The 15,955-nt window shown below is 42.6% G+C and overlaps 1 long non-coding RNA gene across 1 annotated transcript in view; it reads left to right on the forward strand.

Moving 5' to 3' along the window:
• Positions 1–15,492, forward strand: part of LOC143840342 (uncharacterized) — a 16,699-nt gene extending 1,207 nt beyond the window's left edge. Inside the window, exons 2-3 of the long non-coding RNA XR_013232141.1 lie at positions 205–350; positions 13,785–15,492. This is a non-coding gene — a long non-coding RNA (uncharacterized LOC143840342). The remainder of the gene's footprint in view (positions 1–204; positions 351–13,784) is intronic.
• Positions 15,493–15,955: the final 463 nt, after the last annotated feature.

Below are 15,955 nucleotides of genomic sequence, written 5' to 3' on the forward strand. Positions count from 1 at the left end.
TATCTCTCTCTAACCTGTGTGGAATTTCCAGTTCAGCAGTTTTTCTGTCATCTGAAAATATAAGACTAATGTTATCCCCACAATAGCTGAATATAGTATTCATACAAAGACATGGCAGGTGGAAGAAGGGAGGGAAGAGGGGATAAGAATAGCCTTCTGTTTGTAGAAGCAATCTTTCACTTTGCCCATCTGTTTCATTTCCAGGTTATCTTTATTAGGGTATGATTCCTCACAGCCTAGAAAACATCAAGAGGAATAGCTCTAGAATACCAACACATATCTTTTCCTGGATGTAAACCTCCTGAGGATTAGGCAGTTCCATTCTTACATTGTGAGTGAAGAATGCAAAAGTAAGACAGCCTTTCCTGAATAATATGTACATATATATTTAACACTCTTTGTTTAAGACATTTACAGAAGTTACCTCCAAATAATCTGATTCAAGTGAGCATATTACATTTCTTGGTTGCACCTGGGTTTCTCAGTGGTTTTTAAAGGTCTGCCTTAGAATTAAAAAAAAAAGTAGTGGAGTTTTTTTTTTTTAGGAAGGGGGGTAGGAAGGGGATCTTATTACTGTGCCGCCATGCTGTGACATTTTAAAGTCTTTTAATGGGAGTTTTAATGGGGTTTTAAGACACTGTAACCCGCCATGAGCCATTTGGGAGTGGTGGGAAATAAATTGAAGTAATAATAATTATTATTATAATGGCAGGTGATATTCAAGGCTTTCATCCCAAAACTTTTAATTATAATCATAGTTTCAATTGGATTCTTGCCTGGATAGGCTGTGGGCGTTTTTAATATTGTACAGAGGGAGGAGTGACTGTATGTGTGTATTTATCAATAGAGGATAACACTAGGTCAGACGTCTGATTGCTTCTGGTTTCATGAGTAGACATAAAAAGGACTTCTTGCAAAGGAGCAGTTTATATTTTTTCTAAAATAACTGCTGGACCTCCCTTCCCTCAATACGTGGTGTCAGAATTCTTGGCATAAAGAAGAATAAGGAATATATTAACTGAATTAAAGAAGTGTTCTATATGAATGTTCCGAAATGTTTTATGTAAACCACCCAGAGCCGTAGGGAACGGCTGTATAAAAATATAAATAAATAAATAAGTGGAACCATAACATTATTCTGGTTCTTCCTCGAAAAGCAGATAGTGACAAATAAGGTAAAGAAAGATTCAGCTTTCTTAGATGAGCAAGTGAATGTTTTTATTCTAAAATGATAGTTCATTTTTAGTTCATCATGTCACTATACATGAGTCTAGTAAGGTGGGGAAGTCTACAAGTTTATGTCACAATAAATTTGTTGGACTTTCAGGTTTACTGAAGCTGTTTCTTTCTTGGTTTGGCTTAAAGGAGCTAACATGGCTAATCCTCTGGTATATTCGTTACGATTTACAATGAAGAATGATTTATTTAATGTTATAACTTTATAAATGTTATAATTTTATATACATATAATATATCATTTATATATTATACTGTTCCAGTTATGAAGTGGTTCTCAGAATAACTGAATCCTCTTGACTGCATGAAAGAAGTAAATGGAGAATGTGATTTAAAAGAACTGTTTTTTTCTTACGGGACTCTTTCAGTCTTGGTGTCCATTGAAACTGTCTCACATGTCATCTTTTATTGTCCTTTTTATACGTATTCGTATAAAATATCTGAGTCCCATTTTGTTAAGTAGGCAGGACTTCCTGACTTTCATAAGGTTTCCTTTCTTGCAGAATAACAGGGCCCCTATTCAGACAATGTGTTGCTATGCATTCCTCTAACTATGAAGTTAGAGGGTTTTTTTATCATTAGGGATTTTATGGGGTTTGGCGAGGCTGGGGGTTTTATGGGGGTTTTATGGGACTATGTACTATAACCCGCCACAAGACTCCGGAGAGTGGTGGGCTAGAAATGCAACAAACAAACATACAAGAGAAATAATAGAAAACGTTGGTTTGCAAGTTGTAATCAAATTGCATCAGGACAGCTGTTAAGGACAATCTGCTGTATACTTTTAATTACTTCTGGGTTCTTTGTCTCTACTTTGTCATTTTATGCTTACCTGTTCTAATTTTGTGAAAGTTTTATATGAATAAAGGATTTGGATTTGGAATAAAAACATATTTGCCATCTGATGCGCTGGAGGAGTTCCAGAAGAAGCAGCCCAGCCAGCAAGCTGGGTCTTACATAAGGTACTGCCAAACCCAGAAACAGAAATGGCTTGTCTCTGCTCTGTTTTATAATAAATTTGTACCTTGGGGGCTAGGGGAAGGGCACAAAAGCCCTAAAACAGCAGTTCTCAACTGCTCTGAGTTGGTGACCCCAACGGCCGCAGCAGCGGGGTCAGCATGTGCACAGGCAGCATGTGCATGAGCGTGAACACTCACACGCAGGCGCACAACAGTCAGGCGGCATGGAGGCAGCCATTGCCGTGGCTCTTCTGTCACTGGCCACTGCCTGCCACCTGCTTCCACCTGCCACTGCCCACTGCCACTGCTGGACACTGCTAGACACTGTCGCTGCTGCGGCAACCAACCTGGGGACCCCCCAGAAGAAGCTAGGCAACCCCAAATGGGGTCCCAACCCTCAGGTTGAGAACCACTGCCAACAGAGGGCCAGCTATATACACCCATTTTGTAAAAATCTTTTTCAAGCCACTATAGTAAAATAACAGATATAAGTACTTATGTAAATTCAAAATCATACAGGGTGACATTCAAATACCAAGTTCTGTATAACTCACCAGATAATAGATGCTAAAATCATGAAATCCACAAGTTGTCTAAGTATAAATGTTCAAATTTCTCCAAAATAACCCCCAAACATAGTAAGGCCCAGTTGATAGCATGCAGCAACACATATCTGTCTTTTCAAATATATAGGTATTTCAACATAACCGCATGCCTCTTTTGTTTACCAAGTTGTTAAGCCGTTAAATTGTTTGCTGCCACCATGTGGAGATTCAGCTGAACAGAGTGCATGGAACAAATGTCTTTTCATGTGAAATCCAAGTCTGCCCCTAGACCCAAACACAAGAAATGGCAGCTCGGTGATGCATCATCTAAAACAGTGGTCCCCAACCTTTTTATCACCGGAGACCGGTCTATGCTTGACAATTTTACTGAGGCTTGGGGGGGGGGGGGAGCCAGGGAGGAGGATGAGGAGGAGCCGTGGCCAGGTACTGACAGATCCACAGATCAGTACTGGTCTCCGGCCCAGGGGTTGGGGACCACTGATCTAGAAGGTGATAATTATTTCATACTCTGCTATGATTCAGTGTTATTTTCTGAAACAATATTGTCTTTCAAGGTGGAAAGAACTTTTGGGGGAAAGCTGTACTCAGCAAACTGAATTCAGCACACGTGATTAGCCAACTGCAAAATTCCAGTCCTGCATATAATACCTGTCAAGAAGTAAACTATCACCATGGAAATTACACAGTATTAATAGATAAATATTCCCAGCATCACAATGACCTGAATCTTCAGAGGCAGCAATGGAAAGCATGTTTCTAGACAGCTTGCTATAAGAAGTCCAAAAGCTACAGGCAGCTCAGGAAGGAGAACAAGGCCCTTAGGAAAGGCAGCTCTGCATTTTTAGATATACAAATAAATATCTACTATAGTAAGCACAAGAGCCTCTTCTGGCGCAGAGTGGTAATGCAGCAGACATGCAGTCTGAAGCTCTGCCCATGAGGTTGGGTGTTCAATCTCACCCTTCCATCCTTCCGAGGTTGGTAAAATGAGCACCCAGCTTGCTGGGGAGTAAACGGTAATGACTGGAGAAGGCACTGGCAAACCACCCTGTATTGACTCTGCCATGAAAACGCTAGAGGGCATCACCCCAAGGGTCAGACATGACCCGGTGCTTGCACAGGGGATACCTTTACCTTTATAGTAAGCACACCCAGTGGTTACTAAGGCAATAGACTTGGCAAGACATCTTTGCCTTTTGAAACCAATTACTAAAAGTCTAGCACTAAATCAAAGATAAGCATTACAACTAGACATAAACGCATGCCTGTAATGAATACAAATAACTTGTAGATTCTGAATTGTCTGAACAGAAAAGGTATTAATGGTAACTTTTAAGTGACCTACAAGAATTAGTTTTGAAATTTATTTTCAGTGGGTTGTGAATGGAACAAGATAGTGGCAACCAGTTTCAACAGCAAATCATGCGCCCAATGGAAAAGTTACTGCTTAAGATTAGGGGGACCTCCCAAAATGTAGTACAAGTGGGCTGCTACAAAAAGCTGATATTGTTCCAAATCTATCCCCTACTGCCTGCCCTATGCAAGCTTTAGCTTCATTCATACAGCTTGCTCCATTAGTGCAAAATTGAAAGAGGTGGGCAGATGCCACTTTCCTATTAAAGCCACACAGCTTCATTTTACGACGACTACTACTACCACTACCACTACTAGAGAGCCAGTTTGGTGTAGTGGTTAGGAGTACGGACTTCTAATCTGGCATGCCAGGTTCGATGCCACTGAATTCCAGTTTCTTGTGTCAGGGCCCAGGCAAAACGAGATGTTACCCTGTTCGTGGTCTTCCTTAAACGTTTGTTGTCCATTTGAAACAATATGCTAGACTAAAGAGAAGGATATGTAGTCTGATGGAAATGTAATATAGATATTCTACATTTCTTAAAGAAGTGTGGATAACCTGCTTGGTGTAGTAGTTAGGAGCGCAGATTTATAATCTGGTGAGCCGGTTTTGATTCCGTGGTCTCCCACATGCAGCCAGCTGGGTGACCTTGGGCTCGCCACAGCACTGATAAAACTGTTCTGACTGAGCAGTAATATCAGGGCTCTCTCAGCCTCACCCACTTCACAGGATGTCTGTTGTGGGGAGAGGAATGGGAAGACGACTGTAAGCCGCTTTGAGTCTCCTTCGGGTAGGGAAAAGCAGCATATAAGAACCAACTCCTCTTCTTCTTCTACTTCACCACTACTTTACCACTACTTTACTATTATTTCACTACTACTTTACTACCACTTTACTATTATTTCACTACTGCTTTACTATTACTTTACTAATACCTTTTCTATTGCCTTACTATTGTTGTACTATTGCTCCACTAAAACTGTACCGCTATTTTACTACTAATTTACTATCACTTTACTACCGCGTCACTATGACTTCAGTATCACCATACCACTACTTTGCTACTACTTTACAACCATTTCACTGTCACTTTACTACTACTTTACTACCATTTTACTATCACTTTACTACCATTCTACTATCACTTCACTATCACTTTGCCGCTGCTTCACCACTATTTTACTATCACGTCACTACCACTTTACTACTACTTTACTATTAGTTTACTACCACTTTACTACTATTTTACTATCACTTCACTATTACTTCACTACCATTTTACTACTTCAGATAGTGAAAAGCAGGATATATAAAAACTGCTTCTTCTAACAAGGGGTTTTGGAATACAGACAAAACATCACATCTTAGTTAGAGAAAAAGTGATGTTATGGAGGGATCCCTAGCGGATAAAATAAATACACGTTAAACTCAAGAGCATCCAAACAAGAACAACAACACAACAATATGTCAACAATATACTAATGCTAAGTGAAATTTCAGCTCTAACTAAGCCTGTAAGGGGAAGCTATTCCAGAATCATCACACACCACCTTCAAAAAGCTCTCTCCCATCTCACCTCCCCCTAACTCATTGGAGGCACAAAGAACACAGTCCCCATAGATTTATTCATTGACCAGAACTGGCTGGACAATATAGAAGCAGATGGTTCTTCATATATCTTGGCCCCAAACCATTATGGGCTTTAGTGCTCAAAACCAGCACTTCAGTGAGAAGTGGTATACAAATTGAATAAATGAATGATATACTAAAAGGCAATCAAAATCTCTCAATACCGAAATGACATGCTCACTGCATGGGGTGCTTATCAACACCCTAGCCAAAACATTTTGGATCAGGTACATTTTCTAAGCCATTTTGTGAACAATGCAGCTTCAGCACGTTGTGTTAACGTCCATGAAATCAGGATGTCATAAATGCATGGATGTCATAAATGCATGAGTCACATTGCAATGCCAGAGGTATGCAATGGAATTAGAACACACACTATTACAAATGTCTATAAACAAAATCCAAATGTTGTGGGCTCTACTCAATTAAATCTTTTGCAGGAATGTGTGTCAAGCATTTAAGGTGCCACAAGATTCCAATGTGTAGAAAAAGATTTTGTGGTGGGACTTCTAAAATTGCTGGATCAGAATTGTAAAAGTTGTGCAGCAATACTTCTTTTGTGATTAACCTGCTATGATTTCACATGGTGTAATTGTTAGAAAACTAAAATGAGATGTACAATTAAGAAAATATGTTGAAAAATATGTTGAAGGTATACATTTTCAAGAGTCAAAGTTCCCTTCATCAGGGAGGAGCTTTGGCTCTCGAAAGCTCATTCTCTAAAAACTTTGTTGACCTCTAAGGTGCTCCTGGGCTCAATTCTAGTTGTTCTACTGAAGATTGACACAGGTACCAGCTGAAACCATCTAGAAAGATGCACCACTTCTACTGGTAGAAGTGGGATCTGTATTTGGTGTTTTCAGTACAAAAAACATACTTGAAAGTTAAAGCTCTGAATGTCGTGCAGGGTTGTCGCTTGGAACCAAAAGAGTTCTGGGAACTCAAAAACTTGTACACAGTGTTGTTTTATTTTAGTTGGCTGGTATAACAGATTTTGTATTTGTGTGAATTTTATGTTGTTGTTTTTTTGCATGGCTTCCTGCTTTGTTTTGTCTTCTTTGGATTTTTATATATTTTATCTACACACCGCCCTCCCTAGCGGCTCAGGGTGGTGTACAACAATAATAAATCAACAATAATTCATTAAACATCCATAATCCATAATAAAACATTAATAAAACCTTAAACTGGTGGTCCCCAAGCACAGGGCTGCGGCCTGGTGCCGGGCCGCGAAGGCCCTGGCACTGGGCCGCGGCTCCCTGCCTTCATAGGACTGCGCCGGGCTGCGCATGTGCGTTTGTGCCATGCGTGGCTGCAAACACGCATGCACGGCACTCCCACGCATGCACACATATGTCCATGCGCAGCCGGGCGATCGCTCTCCCCGCTGCCGCCAGTCCGCAGCCTGAAAAAGGTTGCGGACCACTGCCTTAAACAATTAAAACACATCACTATATAGAATATTAAGATTTTTAACACCTCTCAGTATGCCAGTATAATCTTGTTTGAAATTAGACTGTCAGTAGTGTTCACCGGGAGGGGTGTGTGCGTGTGCTTGGCGGAAGAGTTCCATCTTGCAGACTCTGTGGAACTTTGACAGCTCCGTCAGGGCCCTCAGCTGTTCCAGGAGGTCATTCCACCCAGTTGGGGCCAGGGCCGAAAAGATCCTGGCCCTGGTTGAGGCCTGGAGAATGTCCTGGGGGCCTGGGGAAACCAGCAGATTCATATCTTCAGAACGGAGAGCCCTGCAGAGAGCATAAGCAGATAAGCAGCCCCTCAGACCCAAGCCACGTATACCCTTAAAGGTTAAAACCAAAACCTTGAACTTGATCCAGAAGCAAACCAGTAACCAGTGCAGTTGTCTCGGCACAGGCTGGATGTGTGTCCTGCAAGGTGTCCTTGTGAGGACCCTTGCAACTACGTTCTGTACCAGTTGCAATCTCCGAGTCAGAGACAAGGGTAGGCTCATGTAGAGCTAGTTACAGAAGTCTAACCTGGAAGTGACTGTTGTGTGGATCACTGTGGCCAAGTCTTCTGAGGACAGGTAGGGTGCCAGTAGCCGCGTCTGGCGCAGATGGAAACACGCCATTCGGGCTACATTAGTGATATGAGCCTCTATAGAGAGGGGGGCATCAAAGACCACTCCCAAATTCCTGGCTCTGCCAGAGCCACCCAGTCACTGCTTCCAAACAACTGGCAAATGTATCCAGGGGGAGTCAGGCCCTGGAAGAGTTTGCTGAATGGGCGAGAGTTGATTTTTAAAAATATTTTTTATAAATTTGTTAAACATTTATCATGATATGACCATATATGATCATGTTGACCCCCCCTTCCAAAATGGCCTACAATAGGTCTGGAGGGTGTGGGGAGGGGCCCCAGGTGGGCATGCACACAGCTATGCTTCCCAACCATATTTTGCATGAGCACACCACTTTTGGGGTTTCTCAAAGCCTGAGGAATGTTTCAGGGGTTTCCCAGCAGGAAAAAAAAACTTGAGAAAGGCTGAGCTAAATGTATTCAGGGCTCAATCTGGGACATTCTGTCTACAAAGCCTCTCTTCTCCCATAGCAAAGTAGCTGCAAAGAAGTAAAGGAACACAAGCATGTGTGTATAAATATGCACACACCTGTTTCCCTGCATATTTTAGCCATATCACACCAACCCTTTAGCTATACAGGTCTTATGACCCCCTGCCCTATCCCGAAGATACACTTTTTGGTTGCCCCTTTTCACCAAGTTGGTTGAGTAAAGCCCCTGGTTGAGGACTAGCTGATGAAATTACAGAATAAACTAATTGGCTTGGGATAGAAAAGGCAGATAAAGCTAGAAATAACTACTTGACTAAGCAGCCTTTTGCTTGACAAGCTGGAATTTACATTTTCAGTGTAACCTTAATTTCCCCCCCTGCAATATGCTTTTTGTTTGTTTTGCTTTAATGTATATTTCAGTACTTCTCTGTGCCCTCAACATTATATATCACTGTGACCATTTTGCAGCGAAGGTTCCCATCTGTTACATAATATGTTTTCCCCCTCCTTTTAAAACAGTTTTGCATTATTGAAAGTGGCTGTATCTTTTGGTGGCCACTAGATGGCCTCTGAGTGCTGCCTGAGTATTTGCTGTTGATGAATTCTTATTCCATTTGTATGCAACTCTCTTCCAGTGAGCATTCTCTTGTTTTTGCCATGCTACATAACCTCGTGAGTGAAGGTAAGATGAAAAGTAGCAACAGGCCCAAATCCAGCTTATTAGCTTCCTAATAGAATGAAATGTTGATTTCCCTGATCTAAGCCTCAGACTTTTTCATTGAACCATATTGGCTCTTTTTGGGGAGCTTTTGCTGGCTACTTGAACATTTTGAACCATTGTCAAATGTGCTGCTAAAAATTTAATCTGAGCCTCTCCTGCACTGCTGGTGTCACCTTTGAAAATCAAATGTGTGTTTTGCATTTGGTGAGACCAGGGTCCAGGTCATCCATCTCATTGGCAGAGTGAACTCTTCATACCAAGTCAAGAAAGCAGCCCACCCAAAGAGCAGGGGCTTGGTGTAGTTTGATGTAGTGGTTGGGAGTGCTGACTTCTAACCTGGGGAGCCAGGTTCGATTCGAGCTCCCCCACATGCAGACAGTTGGGTGACCTTGGGCTCGCCACGGCACTGATAAAGCTGTTCTGACCAAGCAGTGATATCAGAGCTCTCTCAGCCTCATCCACATCACAGGGTGTCTGTTGTGGGGAGAGGAAAGGGAAAGTGATTGTAAGGCGCTTTGATTGTAAGCCGCTTCGGGTAGAGAAAAGCATAGAAGAACCAACTCCTCTTGTTAGAGGAGACAGGGATGTACTAGGACATGTGTTTCATATGCTACCTCAATATCTTCCTCTTGTGCCTCTTTATAACCTCTTTATAACCTCCTCATAACCTCTTCATTAGGTTTATAATAAGACCATATCCTCCGGTCCTTCACCTCTGCGTTGGAACATTTATCTTAATACAATATGTCTCTCATGATCATGTGGCAATTTTTATTTACTCATTAATTTTCAATTTGCTGCTTCTGGTATCTCTAAAATATGTTGTTAGGCATGCCCAATTTCTTTGCACAGTGAGAAGTTCCAGGAGTGAACATATGCCCAAGCTGCTCCCCTTGTGGGGAGAGAGTACTTGCTAATTTACAAATATAAAGGCTGGACATAGGTGGAGGTAAAGAAGCTCTCTTGCAAGGCGGCAGACCGCCCCCCCCTCACATCACTAAACAGGACCTTGCAAGCCCTCCCCTCCCCATAAGTTTCAGCCATCTCTCCCCAAAGGCTTTGTCCCTCTTGCCATTATTAGCCAGCATTCAAAAGCAATGCCCTTTCTTGTCAGACAGCTGCATCTGCTCCCTCCGCCAGCTGGAAAGGAAAACCTTTTCAGTCCAGATAGGCCCTGGGCCACAACCATTTCTCAACAATTACGAGCCACGGAGGAGAGGCCTGTTGAGGCACATTCATTCCACACAATCAAAGGCCAGAACCCCTAGACTCACTCAGATTGTTCCATGGAGCAGGTTTGTAAAGGTATGATAAAACATTTCCGGGATTCAAAGCAATATACCCCAGTGCCTACACTGAGTTTTTAAAATTGATTCCCACTGATATACAAGGAAGTCCACTGCTGTACTGGTTAATGCTGAACGTTACATTTTTAATGGACACAAACCTTTTTGATTGTCTTTAAGAATGCCTCTGAAGTCTTACTGCTTCACTCTTCTAACTGGGAATTCCAGGGGTTGAACCTGGGACTTTGGCAAGTAAAGCAGATACTCTGCTACTGAACCATAGCATTTCTCTTTCCTTCGGTCTGTTTTGCTGCCCAAGCCACACATGGGATACCCATTTAACTAATATCAGGCAGAAAATGGTGATTACGATAACCATTAAGCAGAAGCTGCAAATGATCATTATCTTGAGCAAAAGGACAGAATAATTACATTAATAAATAAGAACAAGGAAAGAATCACAGGCACCACATTCCCAGCTCCATCAAAATTGGTGTAGCAGATCAATGCTGTTTATGAAAACGGAAAAGCCAGGGAGATGTGATTAATTAGGTTTGTTCTTGCAGGATTCCAAAACTGATAAAGGAGAAATGGCAGAAAATTCATCCCTTGGATGTCAAAGTAAAGCAATAACTAAGGCAGACTTTCTCAACCAGGGTTTCAGGAAACCCTGATGGCCCTGGAAGGGTTTCCAAATGGGTGGGAGTTAATTTTAAAAAAAATATTAAACATTTATTATTGGGTGATATGACCCTATATGGTCATGTTGACCTGCCCCCCCCCCCAATTACCAATGATGGGCCTGGAGGGGGTAGGAAGGGGAGGGCCCTAGGTGGGCATGTACACAACTATGCTTCCAATCATATTCTGAATGGCTGCGCCACTTCTGGGATTTCTTGAAGCCTGAAGAATATTTCAGGAGTTTCTCAATGATAAAAAGTAGAGAAAGGCTGAACTAAGGAGCCTGCTCTCATGTTAGCAAATATGGTCTGTAATACATGGAATCTCAGGAGTATAGAACCAACTTCACAAAGAAAATAACTTCTGAACTTCCTGTGCTGAAACCAGAAAATAAATTCCAAGGAGGGGTAAGATTTAAAGGAACGTAACATCACATGGCATACCTGCAGTTACTTCTCCTTAAAGAGATTGTGATGAATCCAGTCGTTGTGTAAGGAGAATGAACTTTTGCAGCATTCCTCACCCCTGTTTCTTAGAGTCATGGGTTACGTGGAGGCTGTTTTGTGGAAAGGGAAGGGAATTTAAGTGCTTCCTCCTTTTTCACAAATGCAATTCTGGGGAAGAGGAACAATTTTGCCACCTTTTTCCTCCTCAGTACAGTCCCATGATCTCAGGAATCAAATTTCTCAGGGGAAGATGTGATTGCTTGGGGAGCTGAACATGGCAAAATTCCACATCTCCCAGTGCCTTTTATTGAGATGGATCACCAGATTACAATTGACAATGTTACAGCATAAACAACAGTCAACAGGGCTCATGGGAATCAAGCTAGCAAAATACTTCAAGTATTATGTGGGAACAGTGTTATAATATTTAGGCTCAAAATAAGAAAATACTTCTGTCAGATTGGAAACTTCCTGAACATAGGTGTCACTTTAGCATCTCTCTGGAGAGAGGCTCTAGCAGATTTTTACCTCAAACAAAACTAGGTGATACTTAGAAATAGGTTTTGTAGCTGCTTACAGAGAAATGAAGCAGTAACCTAATTCTACAGATTAGGGTAGGCTTTCTCAACCAGGTTTTTATAAACCCTGGGGTTTCTTGATGGCCCTGGCAGGGTTTCCCAAATGGGTGGGAGTTAATTTTTATATATATTTTGTAAATTTGTTAAACACTTATCACATGATGTGACCATATATGGTCATATTGACCTGTATCCCCCCCTCCCCAAATGGCCAGTGATGGGCCTGGAGGGGCTGGGAAGGGGAGGGGCTCCAGGTGGGCATGTACACAGCTATGCTTCCCAACCATATTTTGCATGATCGCACCACTTCTGGGGGTTCTCAAAGCCTGAAGAATGTTTTAGGGATTTATCAATAGCAAGAAAGTAGAGAGAGTCTGGCTTAGGCTTTGAAGATGCAGTGCAGACTCACACACACTCCCTCCCTTGCCTTTTATACAAATGCTCATCATAAATATACTCCAAGTAAACATAACTTTCCTGGTATTGGGAGAATGAAAAGAATTCAGTGAATGTGTGATCAGCAGCACACCTGAAGTAACAAGATCTTTATCTCAGGTTTTAGACCTCTTCAGATATGAATCCCTATTGAAATCCTGGACAGCAGGAGTACAGAGTAATCAGATGAGAGAGCACTAACATGATTTCAGGAGCTGGATTTTAAAATGTGTTACTTACAGTTTTCCTTTGCCCCATACTTAAGCAAATTTGTCACAGATCATTTTCCCCCTCTCCCTCACAAGTGTCATCTTTCATGCCCTTGCCCCTAGCCTTCCATAAGCTGTATAACACATGCAAATTGTTTTCCTGGGAAGAAAAAAAAATCACTTGATCTCATGACAGCATCACTAACCTAACTGATAGCGACGAAGGAAGCCTCTTGCTGCAACAATAATGAATTTCCAGTAGTGACAATCTGTCGCCTTTCAAAAGACTTTAAATTGGAAAAGGGAAAGGGGGGGTGTACAGGAGTGGTAGTGCCATTCAACACACATTTATTTATACATTATTTTTATCACTGTGTAGATCCTTCCAGGTAGAGGTAAAGAAATGGTGAGGCATTAACAGAGATGTCCCACTTACTGAATATTCCCACCCCCTCTATGAGATTTTTATTGGAGGAATGATAGGGATTTGAGTTACTTTCCCCCCCCCTCTGTATTTCCTTTTTTTGGTATTGTGATTAGTTGGATCTGTGTTATGTTTTTATGTCTGGGGGTTTTAATGGGGTTTTATTGGGTCATCCGTCCTCCCTCTGGGCCAACAGCGCCTTCCTGGTCTAACATTGCCGGGGATACCTAGTTGGATATACAACTGAACAGAAGAGCTGAGAGGTTATGGGTTAGTAGAGAGAAATTACTGCCGCCATCTACTGTTTGTTGTTATTATATTTTTACTGTTATTATTTAGTGTACATTGTATATTTTAGTGGAAGATAGCGTAGCCTTGCCGGTACCATAGGGCTCTTGTGTTTTATTGCTGTGCCTATTGTAAACCTCCATGAGTAAGCAGGTCTGAGAGTGGCAGTATAAAAATCTAATAAATAAAATATGGTGCTACTCTAACCAGGCAGTAATATCAGAGTTCTCTCAGCCTCATCTACCTCACTGTGTCTGTTGTTGGGAGAGAAAGGTAAGGCAATTGTAAGCTGCTTTGAGACTTTGGGCAGTGAAAATCAGGGTGTAAAAACTAACTCTTCTTCATGGTAGGACTATTTTCATCAGCTAAGCCTGGCAGGCCAGAAGAAATTCCTACTGTCTTCCATGTCTCCCTCTCTTGCAGAGGACTTCTGTTTTATTCCAGACAGAGATAAAGCTGATAGAGTAGATGCTAGAACTGAATGTTTCCTCTTCAGATCAATCCATGGGAGCAACTTCTCACCCATAGCAATTCCCTTCCCAACATTCTCATTGAAGACCTCAAGGGTATTACTGGAGTCATCCCATACTTTGATGATATCTTGTTTCCAGAAACACAGAAGAAGAGCTCATCACCCACCCTCGAGAAATCCTCCGCTGTTTCCAGGATGCTGGCCTCAAGGTTAAGTGAGAGAAGTGTCACATTGGCATACTTTCTGTGTAGTTCCTGGGGTTCCTGATCGATGCAGCTGGCATCCACCCAACTCCCGTGTAGGTAAAAGCTATCTAGTAGTGCCCACTGCTTCAGGCTAAGCAGGACCTACAAGCCTTTCTGGGACTCTCTAACTTCTATCACACATTCCTTCCCAATAAGGCTATAGTTGCTGAGCTCCGGTGTCGGCTGCTGGATAAGAAGACACCCTGGGTCTGGGGGCTGGCGCAGAAATCCGCTTTTGCCACCATTAAGCACCCCATCACGTTGGACAGTATTTTGGTCCACTTCAATGAGACCCAGCCAGCTGTCCTCACCTGTGATGCCTCTCAGCACAACATTGGGGCCATTCTCAGCCACTGCCTCCCCAATGGATGGGAAGCCCCAGTGGCCTACTCTTGGACATGGTCCTCGGCTACACTCAGATCGACTACACTCAGATCGACAAAGAGGCAGTCACCATAGTTGCTGGAGTCAAGAAGTTCTTCAGCTATCTCTATGGTTGTCGCTTCATCATCGTGATGGACCACAAGCCTCTGCTGTTACTCATCAAAAGAGATTGCCAAACCCCACAGAGCCTTTCCCCCTCCATGCTGCACTGGTTCATTTTCCAGTATGGCTATGACTTCCACCTGGAACATCACCTCAGAAAGTCTATCAGCCATGGGGATGCCCTTAGGCACTTGCTGCTGCCTCAGGTCAACGAGGACCCTGCTCTGGCCATCAGCATTCCCCTTCTGGACTTGTTCCTGGACCCACTTCTTCACTCTGCAGATATTGCTGCCCACTCCACCTAGGACCATCTCCTCTCCTGCATTTGGGTGTTGAGAGGATGGCTGAGCAGTAAGCAAGACTTGGACTTTGCCCCTTTTGTAGCTCTCCAGTCTGAACTGTCATCTCACAAGGGCTGTCTGTTGTGGGTACCTCTCAAGCTGCGCCGGCTGAGTTTTAGAAGCACTACACAAAGGACATCTGGTGATTGTGCGCATGAAGCCGCTGTCCACAGCTATGTGTGGTGGCCTGGGATTGACAAGGAGGTGGAACCATGGATCCACCAGTGCCTTAAATGCCAGGAACACAAGCCTGAGATGCTGCAAACCCCCCTGCAGCTACGGGAGTCTGCCAAGAACCCGTGGTCCTAGAATCACATAGGCTTTGCCAGCTCCTTCCAGGTCACATGTTCTTGGAAGTTGTAGCGGCTTGGTATTTGAAGTGACTAGAGGTGGCTTCTGTCTCCGCAGTGACTACCTCCATGGTCATCAGGGCCTTACAGCTCCAGACATGGTAGTCTCAGATAATGGGCACAGTTTTGCCATCTCAGTACTTTTGGACTAATGCTGTTTTTAGGGTTTTATGGGGACATTTTTATATGTAGCCCACATGTCCTAGGAGGAAGGCAGGCTATAAATTGAATAAATAAATGAATAAATGTATGTCTGCAAAATTTAAGGCTTTCCTGGAAGAGCTCTTCATCTGTTATGTCACTTATATGCCCTTCCACCCCTCTACTAGCAGGCAAGCAGAGCACATGGACTAAGGACATGCTCTCCCGCCTCATACAGGGTGAATGGCAGCAGCCACTAGCTCAGTTTCTGCTCCAAGACATTTCTCTGTATATACCTCATCTGCTTGTTCAAGGGACTTGGCTCATATGTGAAATTCAGCGACTCTGCCAAGTCTCTGTTGTTGTTTCTTGCTTCTTTTATTTACAGAATATTCATGTATTTATTTTTTTCCCTGGCACCTGGAACTCAAGGCAGGTAACAACAATGAAAAATGAATCTAAACAGTTTAATAAAACAGAATACTAAAAGCACCATATTACAAGCAAAAACTAAAGGAACTTATGCTCCAACAAGCAAGATATTTCCCCTTTCTTCAGGCTCAAGTTATCTTAAAGTTCC

This window comes from Paroedura picta, chromosome 6, assembly GCF_049243985.1.
Source record: "Paroedura picta isolate Pp20150507F chromosome 6, Ppicta_v3.0, whole genome shotgun sequence".
Classification (NCBI taxonomy): Eukaryota; Metazoa; Chordata; class Lepidosauria; order Squamata; family Gekkonidae; genus Paroedura; species Paroedura picta.